Source organism: Macaca nemestrina, chromosome 2, assembly GCF_043159975.1.
Source record: "Macaca nemestrina isolate mMacNem1 chromosome 2, mMacNem.hap1, whole genome shotgun sequence".
NCBI classification, from domain to species: Eukaryota; Metazoa; Chordata; class Mammalia; order Primates; family Cercopithecidae; genus Macaca; species Macaca nemestrina.
The window spans coordinates 37,130,426-37,148,577 of record NC_092126.1 but is presented as its reverse complement, the minus strand read 5'-3'; the positions used below and the strand labels follow the sequence as shown (position 1 = coordinate 37,148,577).

The 18,152-nt window shown below is 37.5% G+C and overlaps 1 protein-coding gene and 1 pseudogene across 31 annotated transcripts in view; one reads left to right on the top strand and one right to left on the bottom strand.

Moving 5' to 3' along the window:
- LOC105469894 (centrosomal protein 63) overlaps positions 1 to 18,152 on the bottom strand; it is a 135,730-nt gene that overhangs the window by 92,447 nt on the left and 25,131 nt on the right. The window lies entirely within an intron of this gene.
- Positions 14,626 to 17,121, top strand: LOC139360784 (developmental pluripotency-associated protein 4 pseudogene; annotated as a pseudogene).

The following is an 18,152-nucleotide window of genomic DNA, read 5'->3' as shown; positions in this document are numbered from 1 at the left end:
CCTCAAAACACCACACCCGCACCCACACACACACCCTTCCTTAAATTTTCAGTAGTGTGGCCTTTTGGCCCTCTATCACATGTTAGACAAGACACACCTGCAGAATCATAAAAACTTTAAATGATTTCATAAGGTCCGCTGACAGCATGGGAACTGACTAGGGAGTTCTCAAACTTAGCCTAAATAGTTCTTTGACCAAGGTTTTTAAAAATTGAAGACAAAGAGGGAGAAAAAAAAAAAAAAAAAAAAAGCAGGGGGAGGACAAGATGGCTGACTAGACACAGCCAGGAGGAAAAGCTGCCAATGAGGGACTGAGACAACTGGTGTGCTCCTAACAGATCTTCAGAGGTGGTCACTGAGAGTGGATGGAGAGAAGACACAGAAGCTGAGATGAAGGGGGAGGAAGCTGGGAATCATACACGAGGCGACTACTAGGCACCTGGACTCATTGCTGGCCCAAACAACTCTGGAAAAACAGATGAGCTGAACTAGCAAGAAGCAACCCCCTTTTCCCACGGGCCTCTGGAACCCTAGCAGGAGGGGACCCCTTGACCACCATGAACACTCAAGTTGACAGGGTGAGCCACTTAAGAGAAATGATAGGAGCAGCAAGCCAGCTGATATGGAGACCAGAGAGTTTGGTGTGGGAGTATCTGTGGTGGGGTGGTGGGGCATGGCCAGGGATAGCCATCCCCTTAGGCTTAACTGGCTCCCACAGGAGACTTTAGCTCTAAGGCAACTGTTGGACCCGAACTGTGCAGAGTGGTCTTGCCCATCATATGGGGCCAGTCTCACCTGAACACCCCTTGGCCTGCTGGCGGCCTCTCCCAGGGCCCCAGCGTGGCCACACATGCTTACAGGGCAGCCTTGGGTGGCCTGGGGGACTACATCATAGCTTCTGTGCTAGCAGACTATGCCTGACCAGCAGAGAGCTCCAGAGGAGTGGCCTCTATGGCTATGCACCAACCTGTACATTCTGTCCCCATACTGCAGCTTCTCTGGGCCCACAGCAACTCCCCACATGGCTTTGCTGGCATGTGCCTATGCCAGCAGGTTTTGCTTTTCTTGCCCCACCAACAGGCAAGTGTACATGTATCCACCTTGCCACTGCTGTGGCGGGAGTGCAGTTCATCCCCCATGTCCCCACTGACCACCACTGCAGACAGAACCTTGGTGGGCACAAAACCAGCCAGTCTCGCCTCTGCCAGTGCCCCTTTCTTGCATCAACACTGCCGCAGGAGTGAAACTAGGCACAGAGAATAGCAGATCCTCCCCTGCACAGAGCAACCACTGCTGTGTGCAGTACACAGAGAAGGCACACAGACCTGCAACCGCCAGTGCCCTGCCCCCAAGCCAACACCACCACCAGTGCCACTGTGCAGTTGCCAGCAGGGGCCCCCGCTCACCTTCCAGCTGTGTTCCCTCCTCCACTGTGGTGAACACCTTCAGGGAGGCAAGCACTCTGGCACCCACTAGAACCCTGCCATAGCTGACCAGTGTGTCCCCCACTGCACTGCTGCTACCACTGCTGCCGGCACATGCAAGCAAGGATGAATCCCACTGTCATCACACTATGAAACGCTTTGGCTGACACCACCCATTGGGGTGTAGTGACCAGCAGTCCAGGAGCACCCTGAACCCCCAATGCAGTGGATTCCTAACTTCAAGGAGCCAGAGAAAAAAGTTAGGGCCCAATACAAGCTCCTCAGTGTTACACCACATAGTCTAGGAGTTGGGAGCTGAGCAATGGTCCCCTAAAATCTTCCAGAGACAAAGCCAGTTGGCTGAATCCACCTTATACTACAATCAAATTCTCAAGGTCATCAAATATGATAAAAGAAAAAAAAACTCATCCAAGGGTCAGTAACTTCAAAGATTGAAGGAACGTAAGCCCACAAAGATGAGAAAGAAATAGTGCAAGAACTCCAAGAACTCAAAAAGCCAGAGTATCTTCCTTCCTCCAAACAACCATATCACTTCTCCAGTAAGGGTTCAGAACTGGGCTAAGAGGGCTAAAATGACAGAAATATAATTCAGAGCATGGATAGGAGCAAAGATCATTGAGCTACAAGAGTATATTGAAACCCAGTCCAAGGAAGCTAAGAATCATGATAAAACAATGCAGGAACTGACAGACAAAATCAGCAGTATAGAAAGGAATGTAAAGCAACCTGATAGAGCTGAAAAGCACACTACAAGAATTTCATAATGCAATCACAAGTATCAATAGCAAAACAGATCAAGCAGAGGAAAGAAATCTCAGAGCTTGAAGACTGGCTTTCTGAAATAAGACAGTCACTGACAGACAAAATAGACAGTATAGAAAGAAATATAACCAACCTGTTAGAGCTGAAAAACACACTAGAAGAATTTTATAATGCAATCACAAGCATTAACAGCAAAATAGACCAAGCAGAGGAAAGAATCTCAGAGTTTGAAGACTGGCTTGTCTTTCTGAAATAAGACAGGTAAGAATAGAGAAAAAAAGAATGAAAAGGAATGAATAAAATCCCCAAGATATATGGGATTATGTAAAGATGCCAAATCTACAACTCACTGGTGTCCCCTGAAAAGATGGGGAGAATGCAACCAACCTGGAAAACATATTTCAGGATATCACCCATGAGAACTTTCCCAACCTAGATAGAGAGGCTAACATTCAAATTCAGGAAATGCAGAGAACCCTAGTAAGATACTTCACAAGATCATTCCCAGGATACATAATCATCAAATTCTCCAAGGTCAAAATTAAGGAAAAAAAAGTTAAGGGCAGCCAGAAAGAAAGATCAGGTCACCTACAAAGGGAAGCTTATCAGACTAATGGTAGACCTCTTGGCAGAAACTCTACCAGCCAGAACAGATTGGAGGCATATTCAACATTCTTAAAGAAAAGAATTTCAACCCAGAATTTCATTATCTGGCCAAACTAAGCTCCTGAAGGAAGCACCATATATGGAAAGGAAAGACCGTTACCAGCCACTACAAAAACAGACTAAAGTACACAGACAAGTGACACTATAAAGCAACCACACAAAAAACTGCAAAATAACCAGCTAACATCATGATGAGAGAATCAAATCCATACATATCAATACTAACCTTGAATGTAAATGAGCTAAATGTCCCAATTAAAAGGCACAGAATGACAAGCTGGATAAAGAATCAAGACCCATTGGTATGCTGTCTTCAGGAGACCCATCTCACATGCAGTGACATACATAACAGAAGATGAGAAATAACCAAAATCAGAGCTAAGCTGAAGGAGACTGAGACACAAAAAACCATTCAAAAGATCAACAAATCCAGAAGCTGATTTTTTGAAAAAATTAAAACAGACCACCAGCTAGACTAATAAAGAAGAGAGAAGATTCAAATAGACACAATCAGAAATGATAAGGAAGATATCACCACTAATCCCACAGAAATATAAACAACCATCAGAGAATACTATAAACACTCTATGCACATAAACTAGAAAATCTAGAAGAAAAGGATAAATTCTTGAACACATACACCATCCTAAGACTGAACCAGGAAGAAACTGAACCCCTGAACAGCCCAATAACAAGTTCTGAAATTGAATCAGTAATAAATAGCTTACCAACCCAAAAAAGCCCAGGGTCAGATGGATTCACAGCTGAATTCTACCAGAGGTAGAAAGAAGAGCTGGTACCATTCCTGCTAAAACTATTCCAAAAGCTTGAGGAGAAGGGACTCCGCTCTAACTCATTCTATAAGTTGTGCATCAACCTGATACCAAAACCTGGCAGAGACACAACAAAAAAAGAAAACTTCAGGCCAATATCATTGATGAACACTGATGCAGAAATCCTCAACAAAATAATGGCAAACCTAATCCAGCAGCACATCAAAAAGCTTATCCACCATAGTCAAGTAGGCTTCATCCCTAGGATGCAAGGTTGGCTTGACATATGCAAATAAATAAATGTGATTCATCACATAAACAGAACTAAAGCCAAAAACCACATGATTATCTCAATAGATGTAGAAAAGGCTTTTGATAAAATTCAACACCCTTCCATGTTAAAAACTCTCAATAAACTAGGTAATGAAAAAATGCACCTCAAAATAATAAGAGCCATCTATGACAAACCCAAAGCCAGTATCATACTGAATGGGCAAAAGCTGGAAACCCTTGAAAACCAGCACAAGAGAAGGATGCCCTCTCTCACCACTCCTACTCAACATAGTTTTAGAAGTCCTGGCCAGAGGAATCAGGCAAAAGAAAGAAATAAAGGGCATCCAAATAGGAAGAAAGTAAGTCAAACTATTCCTGTTTGTAGACAACATGATCCTCTATCTAGAAAACCCCATAGTTTTGGCCCAAAAGCTCCTTAAGCTGATAAACAACTTCAGCAAAGTCTCAGGATATAAAATCAATGTACAAAAGTCACTAGCACTCCTATACACCAACAATAGTCAAGCTGAGAGTAAAATCAGGAATGCAATCCCATTCACAAATGTCACAAAAAGAATAAAATACCTAGGAATATAGCTAATCAGGGAGGTGAAAGATCTACGGAAAAAATAAAAAACACTGCTCAAAGAAATCAGAAATGACAAAAACAAATGGAAAAACATTCCATGCTCATGGAAGGAAGAATCAGTATCATTAAAATGGCTATACTGCCCAAAGCAATGTACAGATTCAACACTATTCCTATTAAACTACCAAATGACATTCTTCACAGAACTAGGAAAAACTATTTTAAAATTCATATGAAACCAAAAAAGAGCCTGAATAGCTAAGGCAATCCCAAGCAAAAAGAACACAGCTAGATGCATCACACTACCCAACTTCAAACTATACTACAGGGCAACAGTAACCAAAACAGCATGGCACTGGTACAAAAACAGATACACAGACCAATGGAAGAGAATAGAGAACCCAGAAATAAGGCTGCACACCTGTAACTATCTGATCTTCAACAAAACTGACAAAAACAAGCAATAAGGAAAGGACTCCCCATTAAATAAATGGTGCTGGGATAACTGGCTAGTAATATGCAGAAGATTGCAACTGGACCCCATCCTTATATCATATACAAAAATTAACTCAAGATGGATTAAATACTTAAATGTAAAGCCCAAAACTATAAAAAACTCTGGAAGATAACCTCGGCAACACCATTCTGGACATAGAAACAGGCAAAAATTTCATGACAAAGACACCAAAAGCAACTGCAACAAAAGCAAAATTTGACAAACGGGATCTAATTAAACTAAAGAGCTTCTTTACAGCAAACAAAACTATCAACAGAATGAACAACATATAGAATGGGAGAAAACTTTTGCAAACTATGCATCTGACAAAAGACTAGTATCCAGCATCTATAAGGAACTTAAAGTTGCAAGAAAAAAACAAACCACCCCACTAAAAATTGGGCAAAGGATATGAACAGACACTTTTCAAAAGAAGGCATACAGGCAGCCAACATGCTCAACATCATTGATCATAAGAGAAACACAAATCAAAACCACAATGAAATACCATCTCACACTAGTCAGAATGGCTATTGTTTAAAAGTCAAAAAGTCAAAAGGCTATTATTCAAAAGTAACATGCTGGCAAGGCTGCAGAGAAAAGAGAAAGCTTATACACTGTGGGTGGGAGTGTAAATTAGTTTAACCACTGTGGAAGATGATGGTGATCCCTTAAAGTTATAAAAACAGAAATATCATTCGACCCAGCAATCCCATTACTAGGTATATACCCAAAAAAACTAAGTCGTTCCATCGGAAAGAACATGTATGTTCACCACAGCACTATTCACAAGAGCAAAAACACAGTATCAACCTAAATGTCCATCAATGGTAGACTAGATAAAGAAAATGAGGTACATATACACCATGGAATACTATGCAGCCATAAAAAAGAATAAGACCACGTCCTTTGCAGGAACAGAAAACCAAATACTGCATATTCTCATTTACAAAAGGGAGCTAAGTGATGAGAACACATGGACACATAGAGGGGAACAACACACACTGAGGCTTACTGGAGGGTAGAAGGAGAGAATCAGGAAAAAATAACTAAGGGGTATTAGGCTTACTACCTGTGTGATGAAATAATCTGTACAACAAAACCCCGTGACACAAGTTTACCTATATAACAAACCTACACATGTACCCCTGAATTTAAAATAAAATTTAAATTTAAAAAAAAGGAAAACCATCACCTTTCTGACTACAACGCTTCACAATCACTCTCATTTGGCTCTCTTCTTTCACTAGAATCACCTATATCCCTTGAGAACCCACAGCCAGAAGAAAACGCTTTGCCAGAATGACCCTGTGACCCACTTGAATATCCCTGTTCTTGAGAGTCACACCTAATGATTCCTCCTTCCTGGATTGATCTGAATTTCCCTGATCTCTTGGCACTTTGAGTCTTTTCATCCATCACTAACAGATTAGATAAATCCCAAATTACATATATCCTGTTTATTGATAAGAAGAAAAGTAGGAAGTAAAATGTTTTTAAGACAAGGAGCAGTAAAAATGATCTCCAGGCAAATTTGTTAATTAATAAAGAAATGCAGATGACAGTACCAGATCCAAAAGAAACAAGGAGAAGAAATACAATGAAAAGAGACTAAAAGATAGAGTGCATGTTTGATTTGCAAATCAAAATGCCAGAACAGCTCCTCCAAGTCTGGCTGAAATGTCATTTGTACACACTACATAGTTAAAGTGAACTGCAAAAAGTCCATCCTCAAAAAGGTAAAAAGTATTCCGGAAAAATGATTCTGAAAAAACACTAAAAACAATAATATGGAATTCAATATCCCCCTCCCAGAAAATAAAACTTCAGTAACACTGAAAGGGAGAAATAAGAGCTTCAATTTACAGTTAGTTAGACTATTGATTCTTATGCAATACTAAGTCACTGATCATTAAACAGAAATGAGAATATTAGCTGTTAATGAAGGTAACAAAACTAAGACATTCACAGATCTTCTAGTACTTCCTACTACAAGAGTTCTAGAATAAAACAAAGTGGAAAAAAAATGCATGTAAACAGAATAGATTAATATAAAAGAAATAAGCGAAGTATAAAAATACAAATGCACTTTGTGTAAATGTAAAAAGATAAATGTGAAAAGACAAGGACTTTTAGTGTTTAAAGCAGAAAGCAAACATGCTAAGTCATGTTCAACCATTTCCAAACTTTCAGGTCCAAAGGGGAACAATCCAGAATACCCATGGGAAAAAATACACAAAATGTATATTTTCTACTACTCAAAATGGGAACCGATTGTTGCTTTTTAAAATAAATTGAAAGTAAATATTTGCACAGAAAACTACAGTTCTCTTTTTGATAAAACATTGAGCTGTTTCATACCCCTATAGTAACTTAGTATTATTAGTCTTTTAACTTTTAGCCATTCTGGTGTATAAAATAATTTGCATTTTCCTAGTAACCTGTGAAACCAAGCACCTTTTCACATGCTCACTGGTCATTTTGATATCTTCCTTTGTGAAATGACTATTTGTCTTTTGCCCATTTTTCTACTCAGTTAACTTAATAATTTATAGATGTTCTTTATCTTTTGTTGGTCACATGTTGTAAATATATGAAAAGTTTATTATTTTAATCTAGTCTAAATTAGTAACCTTTTATCATTTTTTTAAGAAATCTTTCCCTACTCCAAGACACTTTCTCTTATGTCGTCTAGAAAATTTTCAGCATTTCACATTTAAATTTATAATCCATCTAGAATTGAATTTGGTGTATGATATAAAACTAGAAGTCAAAATCTTCCTTTTTCCCGCGTGTTGTTACTCAGCTGGTCCAGTGCCATGTATTGAAAAGACTCCCCACCACCCTGCAGTGCCATCTTGTCATGAATCAAATGTTCATATATGTGGGATCTCTGTTATGGGACTCTTTTACTCTGTTCCACTGGTCTGTTTTTCTATCCTTGCAATACCACACTGTCTTAATATAGTTTTTAATAAATCCTGTTTTCTAGTACCCTAAGTGTTCCACCTTAATTGATCTTCATCAAGATTGTTTTGGCTACTGCCATATAAATTTGAGAAACAACCTTGTCAATTTTCACTTTAAAATATACTGGAGTTTTAATTAGAATAATACTGAATTAATAGATCAAAATTGGAGAAACCAATACCTTTAAAATACTGAGTCTTTCTATCCATGAACATAATCTATTCTTCCATTTATATCAGTTTCAATTTCTCTCCATAATTTAGAGGTTTCTGTATAGAAGTCTTGTACCTCTTTCATTGGATTTACTGTATTTGGTGGTTTTTTTGATACTCTTGTCAAGGGTATCTTTTTTAACTTCATTTTTAATTGCTTTTTGCTGGTATAAAGAATCAATAAATTTTTGTATATTAACCTTTAACTCAGCAAACCTACTATTTCATTTGTTAATTCTAAGTTTGTCTACATAGATTTTTTGGGTTTTCTGTGTACACCAACAAAGCACATGCTAAATCCTTATATCTCTAATCCTCTCTAATCCTTATATCTTGTATTTATTTTTCTTGCTTTATTGCACTAGCTACACCTCCACTACCATAACAACAACAAAAAAAGTGGTGATACTGGGCATCCTTGTCTCATTCACAGTCTCTTAAGGAAAGCTTCTAATGGGTTACATTAATTGCTACCTGCTAAGTTTTTTATATACCATTTTACTAGATTAAGGAAATTCCCTTACATTTCTAATTTTCTAAGGGATTTTAATATTTTTATCACAAATGGATAACTGAATTTTATTAAATATTTTTCCTGGATTGAGATAACTATGGTGTTTTTTCCTCTGATAATGTGATGAATTATATTGACTTATGAATGCTGAAACAACCTAGAATGCCTAGAATAAACCTAAGTTAGTATGTAATATCTTTTCTAAATATTGCTGGATTTAGTTTAATATTTTGTTTAACAGTTTTATATTAGCATTCACATAAGACTGGCCTGTAATTTTCCTTAACTGCTATGTCCTTGTTAAGTTTTGAAATGAAGATTATGATGCTTCATAAAAGGAGTTAGGAAAATCTAATCTTTTCTTCTGTTCTCTGGAATATTTTATAAAAAATTGGTGTTACTTATTTCTTAAAATATCTGGTAGAATTCACCAATGAAGGCTATTGAGCCCAAGAGATTTCTCTATGAGCAGGTTTTTCAATAACAAATTCAATTTAGCCGGGCATGGTGGCTCATGCCTGTAATCCCAGCACTTTGGGTGGCTGAGGCAGGCAGATCACCTGAGGTCAGGAGTTTGAGACCAGCCTGACCAACATGGTGAAACCCCACTTCTACTTAAAAAAAAAAAAATGCAAAAATTAGCCAGGCATGGTGGTGCGCACCTGCAGTTCCAGCTACTCGAGAGGCTGAGGCAGGAGAATCGCCTGAACCCAGGAGGCAGACGTTGCAGTGAGCCGAGATTATGCAACTGCACTCCTGCCTGGGAGACAGAGTGAGACTCCATCTCAAAACAAAACAATCAAAAATCAATTTAATAGGGTACTGTTCACATGTTTCAACCTTTCTTGTATGCTGTGCTTTCCTTGGGATTTTTCTATTACATCTAAATGTTTTACTGCGGGGAGGGGGTACATGGTCATAGTATCTTTTTATAACCCCTTTACTATTCAGAGGCTCTATTATGGTTTCTCATTTTAATTGCTAACATTAGTTATTCTCCCCTTTTTTCTTAATTAGTCTTTCCAAGGTTATCAATTTAATTACTTTTTTTCAAGGAGAATAGCTTTGTTCATCCTCTTATACATTTGTTTTTTATTAGTTTCTGTCTTATCTTTATTATATCTTTTCTTTCTCTTTTCTTTGGTTTTAATTTGCTGGGACTTTTTTGTTTTTCTTGAAATGGCTACTTAGATCACTTTCAGCCTTTCTAATATATATAATTTTAGCTATATATAAAATGTATAAAATGTAGCTATATGTATACACACACAGCTAACATTCTAGGCACCACATTAGATGCATTCCACAAGTTTTGATACGTACCATATTTATTATCACTCAGTCCAAAATATTTTCTAATTTTCATTGTGATTTCTTCTGATTCATGGGTTATTTAGAAGCATATTGCTTAATTTCCAAGCTTTTGAGGAATTTTCTGGTTGTCTTTCATTGTTCTGAGTTCTAGATTAAATCCACCTTGGTCAAAAAACATGACTCCAATCCTCTGAAATATGTTGAGACATGCTTTATGGCAGTAGTGGTAAATGGTCCATATTCACTTGAATGTGGATTCAGCAGTTATTAGGTACAATGTTCTATTTAGGTTAATTAGGTCAAGTTTGTTAATTAGGTTAAGTTTGTTAATCTTGATCAAATCTTCACCTTAACTGAGGTTTTCTCTGCTTGTTGTATTAATTGAGAGCTATGTGTTAAGTCTTCCATGATTACCACGTACTTAATTGTTCCCTTAATTCTGTCCATTTTTCTTTGTATATTTTAAGGTCATGTTATTAAGTATTTACAGAATTGAATTAATAAAGCAACCTGGTTAATTGATCCTTTCATAATTTTTAAGTGTCCCTAGATCTTTAGTATTGCTTCTGGCTTTGATGTTTACTTTGTCTCATGCTAATACAGTTACATCGGTTTTCTTGTGGAAGTTTTCTCATGTCATATCACTTCCAAGCTTTTACTTTCATTTTTTTAAAATGTCCTTCTTTTTACATTCTTCAAATTTAGCAAGTTCTTTTCCCAATCTCTTGAGATGAATCATTACCTTAATGATTTTCAGCCCTTCCTCTTTTCTAATATATGCTCTTGTGGCTATAAACGTCCCTCCGAGATATTTTATCTGCATTCTGTAAGTCTGATGTTGTATTTCCATTTTGAATTCAAAGTATTTTCTAATTTCCATTGTGATTTCCTCTCTGATCCATGAATTATTCAGAACTTCATGTCCTAATTTCCAAATATATGCAGATTTTCTAGTTATCTTTTTCTAACTTATTTCCAGTATGTTCAGAGAACATACCTGTGATTTCAAGCTTTTGAATTGTATCAAGATTTACTTTATGGCCCAGCATATGGTCAATTTTGGAAAGGGTTTTGTTTGTGCCAGCTAAGAATGTGTACTCTGAAATTCCGTTGTATTATATTCTATATAAATAAATTAAGTCAAGTTTGCTGATCATGCTGTTCAAATCTATATTCTTTCTTATGTTTGTCTCTTATTCCATCAGTTACTAAGAAAAATGTGTTAAAATTCCCCCCTATGATTGTGGCTTCATCTGTTTTTTCCTAGTTCTGTCACTTTTCACATACAGATAAAAGACAAAGAGGATTTTCTTTTAAAACTATTTAATTAGATATTTACATTAGATACTCAGATATTTTCATCTTGGTTTGAGTCCCCCCCGCAAAGTGTAGGCTGAGACACGGACTTCAGGGTAACTGAAGGTGACCCCAGGAAGCACAGTGAGGACACAGGGAGAGCAAGGCAGAGAAGGAAGGAAAGCTAATAAAGGGTATGCTATTGAGCACAGTAAGCATATTACTGAAGTAAGCAGCTGGTGATGAATTCCACTGGGAACCCACTAAGGAACCAGATGGTATGTTTCAGAATCGTCCCTCAGAGGGATGGGAAGTTGGAGAATTCATCTAGTCCCTCAATTACTTGAACCTTCACCTAAGACCTAAGAGTGTAAACTCCCTGACACTTCCAGATTTCATCTGAGCAGCTTTCCAAGGCCCCAGAGAAACATAATATACGACAAGCTTGTCCAACCTATAGCCCACGGGCCATATGCAGCCCAGTACAGCTTTGACTGTAGCCCTACACAAATTTGTGAACTTTTTTAAAGCATCACAAGATTTTTTTTTTTTTTTTTTTAGCTTATCAGCCAGCATTAGTGTTAGTGTATTTTATGTGTGGCCCAAAACAATCCTTCTTCCAATCTGGCCCAAGGAAGCTAAAAGATTGGATACCCGTTATAGTACATACTGGCAGCGCACAAGGACCTATATGCAATAGCTAAAATGAAATCAGGAGGCAAAGAGGACATACTACAGGGCACAAAGAATGTCTGCTAAAGTTACATATCCTGAAATTTCACATTTTCTCATTATGAAGTGTTTTTTTTCACCTTGAGTAATGATTTTGGCCTCTGCTCCAATTATACTTTTTCTGATAAGAATATAGTTATACCATCTTTCTACTCAAACTGCATGTTATATATTTTACCTTTTAATTTCAATGTTTTTGTATTTCTATAAACATTAAATAATAATTGCATTTGTTTATCTGATCCAGTTCGACAGTTTTTAATCTTTTAATTAAGCCAGTTACTGCATTTACATTTAACAAACCTATTTTGATTTAAAGCTGTCATCTTGTTACATAATATTTGTACTAATAAGCTCTGTTCCTTTTTCTCTTCTTTCTTGCCTTCTTTGGGACTGATTACTTTTTTTATCATTCCATTTTTCTCTATTAGCATGTAAGATATTCTCTACTAATATATATTTTTAATGGTTTCAAGATAAAGACATGGATTTGTGACTTAACAAGGTCTAATGTTAATTAGTAATTTTACCAATTTCCAGGCAACCCAAGGACTTAGAAATACTTTAATTCCATTTATCCCAACCTGACTTAAATATAATACCATTGCCACCATAATTTTATATATACGTTAAACTCAAAAGGCAATTACCGTTAGCTGGGCACAGTGACGTGCACCTGTAGCCCCAGGTACTTGGGAGGTTGAGGTAGGACTGCTTAAGCCCAGGAGCTTGAGTCCAGCCTGGGCAACATAGCAAAACTCCATTTATTATTGTTGTTTTGTACAATCAATATCCATTTAGATTCACCCATAAATTTACTACTGCTTTTCATTTCTTCCTGCAGATCTGAGGGTCAATCTGGGATCACTCTCTTTCTTCCTAAAAAACATTTTTTAATATTTCCTTAGTGCAGATCTGCTTGTGACCAATTCTCTCAATTTTTGTTCATCTGAAAATGTCTTTATTTTACCGTTATTCTAGATACAGAATTCTCGTTCGGTAGAGGAAAAAGTCATGTTCTTTCTTTATAGATATTTTATTGTTTTCTGGCTTTCACTTTTTTGGCTGACAAGTCAACTGTTAAGAGCTATTTGTAGATAATCTTTTTTGTCTTTGATTGCTTTTCAGATTTTTCCCTTTGTCTTTAGTTTTCAACCATGGTAACTGTTTCTTTTTACTTATCTTGCTTGAGATTCTTGGACTTCTTAAATACATGGCCTTCCTCACCTTTGGCAAAATCTCAGCCAGTTATCTCTTCAAATATTGCTTGTGCCCATTCTCATTCTTTTTTTTCCTTCAGGGATTCCAAAAACACGTATATTAGACTTTCTTGTTGTATCCTCTTTCTCATATCCTTTCATCCATATTTTCTATCATTTTGCCTGTGCTTTATTCTAGACATTTTCTTCTGTCACATCATCTAGTTCACTAATTATCCCTTAATCTTTAAGCCCTTAATTTCAGTCATTCTATTTTTCAGTTCTAAAATTTCCACTAATTTATTTTTACGGTTTTTAATTCTTTTTTGAAATGCTCAAGCTTATCTTTCAGCTCCTTGAACGCAATAAACATTGTAATTGTAATCTGTGTGCATGATAATGACAAATATCTAGATTTATCACGGGTCTATTTCTATCTTCTGCTACTTCTACTATTTTTCATTTGTGTTGTCTTGTCTCCTGGTCCATGTTGTCTGAGGTTATTTTCTGAGCAAGTACCAAGCATTATATTTGCAAAATTATTTGAATAATCTGAAACCTAGAATGGTGATTTTTCCTTTGGAGAAAATTTACATTTGCTTCTTCCAGGTTCCTGGAAGCCCTAGCACTTTGGAGATGCCTGGGGACAGTAGCACTCTTAAGTTTAATTTAAACTGATTTCAGGGATTTAGATGTTTGAAGCTGAATGGTTTTATCAAGAGGGCCTGTTCTGGTCCACCCTTACTCCTAGGATGCAGCCTTTCAGGGTCTTTAGCCAAACTGAGGAGGCGTTCAGAACCATCACAGACCCTTAGCCCCTTAAAGTTATCAAAAATACCACTCAATCTTTTATCCTCTTGGCTGCTTTCTTTACTTTCAGTTAATAATGGCCCCAAACCCTGGACACACCTCCCTGAACCTCTTGCCCAGCCCAGATCCCAGCCTGGTAATTGTTCACCATCCTGATAGCATTTTGCTTCAAGCCAAAATTTTTTTAAATCTAACGTAATATTTGTCCTCGGTGAGTGGACTGGCCCAAATTACCTACTCTGCCATTACCAAAAATTAAAGTCTGAAATAATTCATATTTAACTGTAAACATCCTGAGGGAAATTTACTTCTAAAGCTGATTTCTACAGCCAGTCAAACTTCCAATCAGGCCTGAAAACAGAATAAAGATTATTTTCAGATATACAAGATCTCAAAACTATGCTCTATCAAAATGGAAACGTAAACATATAAATATGGTGACAGAGAATGCAAAGAAACACAAATAGAGGAGCACAGAAAACTTCCAGAATAATGGTGAAGGGAGTTCTCACGATGACAGCTATATCCTTGAAAGCAACCTACCCACATTGGAGAATGGCAAGCTCCAGGAGAGATGTCTTCACAGGGAAAAGAAATGAAAGAAAAGAAAATGGACAGATTACTTGCCATGTCTAAACACAACGACAGAAGATTTACACCTGTGTCAGAGAGTTCAGAAACAATCAATGGTAGGTATGTTTAAAAAAACAATTGAAAGTGAGACAATTAGTAACTTCCAGGAAAACAAAAAAAACAGTACAAAAAACAAGTCTGCTTATTACACTACCTGACTCAACTGTGAATAATATTTACCATTTTAATGATACAAATGCTGAATACTGATCTAACAAAAAATTAAGATATACACTCCTGGAAGGATGAGGGGATGATAATTGTATGTAAGACAGCAAAACCCCTCATCTTTCATAGTACCAAGTCATTAAACAGCTAAAATTATAAATGAAAATATAGCAGTAAAAAAGGTTCCTTGGAAACATAGAGAAAATGCCAAAAGAAAGAGTTAAAGGCTTGAAATTACTCCTCACAGAAGTAAGAATCCTAGGTTCAGAGGGGTGGGGAAGATTACTACTTTTTCTTATGAGCCTTGTAGAATTATTTTTCTTTTTATTTACTGTGACAAGTATAAATATTAAAGGTGAAGAAAAGTTCAGGAACATTAAATGCTAATAATGATGGAAGCTACTTGTCCAAGGCCATTCAGCTGAAAAGAGGCAGGGCCAGGACTCCAAATTTCTTACTCATTTCATAAAGTCAACCTGCCCTGTAGGGAGCTAGAAGATAATAACTGCAGGAATGTCCATTAAAACCAACCCAGTGCCAACACTGTAACCAGAAACACAGAAAGCCTTAACTTACAAAATAAGTTGCTTATATTAGTGATCCACCAAGTATGATTTGCAGGTGGGCTGAAGTTATTCACAGACAGCAATCCCGCATAAGAAGCCTGAGGCAAAGTGTAAATCAAGTATGTCATGAAACACACCGTTCAGTGTAACTGACATTCTTACAAGCAAAATTTTCTCAGCGAAAGATGGATATACACTGATTTACATTCTGGTGCAAGCTTTTAATCTCATCAGGGACCTGTCATTTGATTAGCAGTGGTTTACACCGTAGGACTAACTGCTTCTAGGTCTGTACCTTTCAAACAAATAAGAATGACTGATGTGGTTTGACTATGTCCCCACCCAAATCTCATGTTGAACTGTAGTCTTCAGTGCTGGAGGGGCCTGGTGGGAGGTGATTGGATCAGGGGGCAGACTTCCCCCTTGCTGTTCTTGTGATAGTGAGTTCTTATGAGATCTGGTTGTTTAAAGGTATGTAGCACTTCCCCCTTTGCTCTGTCTCCTCCTCTGACATGTGAAAATGTGCCTGTTTCCTCTTCACTTTAGGCCACGATTAAGTTTCCTGAGGCCTCACCAGCCATGTTTCCTGTGCAGCCTGTGGAACTGAGAGTCAATTAAACCTCTTTTCTTCATAACTTACCCAGTCTCAGGTAGTTCCTTATTGCAATGAGAGAATGAACTAATACAATGACAAAAACATAAAGCCCTATTTTCTAGTTCCTATATCATATACTGCTCAAATCGGAGTATGAATGTGTTATAACACATACTTGAAAGAAGTGTTTTGATTCTGGAAAAATTTTATCAATCTCCACCTCTTTTCTGAGTATGGAGAAGTCAAAAAGGCAAAGAGTAGAACTCCACAGAGAAGTCAAGGGAAGAAGATCAGCAAACTTCTAATTAACCAAGCACAATTGCTTTGCCAGGAGCATCAGCAAAGGGGACCAAATGAAAATACCTGTCAAAGGTGACAAAGTGCTCTGCCCAAAGAGGAAGGCAGAGTTCAGTGACAACAACCTAAAACCTCAGAAGATACCAATCCCTCCATTACCCTCTAAACTGCTACCCATTAACCTGATTCGCCAGAACATTCTGTGTCCCTGGTGCCAACAATTAAAGCTGAGCACCAAAGGCCAGAAATTAGATGCACATAAGCACCCGTGTGCCTTCGCCTACCCAAAACAAAAGGACATTCCTAGCACAGCGAAAGAGGCCAGAATTCGGAAATCATTACAAAAAAAAAAAAAAAAAAAATCAAAGGTGGACAAGGGGTAAACATCCCTGAAAAGTTCTGAGGAGACACATCCTCCTGAGGTGGCTCTTCCTCCTGGGGGGGTGCTGCCTGCCGTGGAAGAGTCTGCTGCTCTCCTTGAAGAAGTTAATACGGCTGTAAGACAACTTCTACCCCAGGTGCTTTGCTGGCCTCCAGGGCCAGAACTGCAGCCAGGGTGGGACACCAGAGGCAGAGGAATCTCCACAAGAGAAGACCATGGGAGAAGTCTCCCTGTAGATACCGATGGTTGGGTTCACCTCCAGTTTCATGCTAGACAAGCCTGGGCTCCAGAAGAGTAAGAACAGAGAGTGAGTGCACTCTTCTTGCTTACTGCCTCCCAATTTTCCACCTGCACCTTAAAGACAGTAAGTTGTGCTCCAAATGTGTTCACAGGTATAAGGTCTTAATAAAAAGCATCCAGTGGGAATAAAATACCAGAAAAAAGGCACATATATGGTAATTAATAGTATAAAGACTCAACAGTCAATTTCATGGTCATGTTGCTGATAAGTGAACTCCGGTTCTCTCCACACCTGCTTACAGTCCATGCAGACTGGTAGACTACAGGTGTTAGATTATGACACGCAGCAGTGTCTGCTGCTTCACTGGCTGAGATATAGATTCTAATTTTTAAAAATGATAAAACATTTCACAAATTACCATTAATTCTAGTTAATACATAGAAAAAGTCATTTATACTAGACTTCTAAAATAGAAATGACTTCAACAGCTCTTTTAAGTGAAAACTTCTTCAGCTGAGCACTAAGAAACAGTAGTTTGCTCCTGTGCTCAATTTCCCTCCCTAGCATACCAACAACTCTAGGAGCACCTCCATTCCAATTGTAAATTTCATAAAATGCAAAGTATTTTAAGGCAGAGAAAGGCTGTTAATTCTCTCCCTCCCCAAAACACATGATTTTTAATATTCAAAACAATATTTGTTTTATTAATAACCTGAGACTTCTATGATTTGATTCTAGGACAGAAACACAAGGCACTTTGTATTACTTCCACCTAAAATTATTTTGTGTATCTCTGCTGTTTAAAATGTTTAAGGTTGTTCTCCACTCATAAATACATATTAAATGTATATACACTCAAAACCTGTTGGTGGTACAGGTTGAATCATTTGCTTTTAAAATCACTTTATTTAGGTATGATTGACATACAAAAAGCGGCACATATTTAATGTATCCAACTGAGTTTAACTTTTAATTTTCTGTGTATTTCCTAAATTGATAGTCCTGTGTGTCTTGGAACAGATCTGTTTTTTACTTGTCCTGTGTTTTAATGGCAGTCTCCAATACTGTCTTATTATTACAAGTAGGGGATTTGCTTTGCCCCTTTAACGAAGATATAAAAATAATGCACTGGAAAGAGTGGTAGAACTGGAAAATTTGTAACCATCATGATTACTTAATAGGTTTGGGAAAGAATCCCAAAAATGTTAAAGCAAGAGAA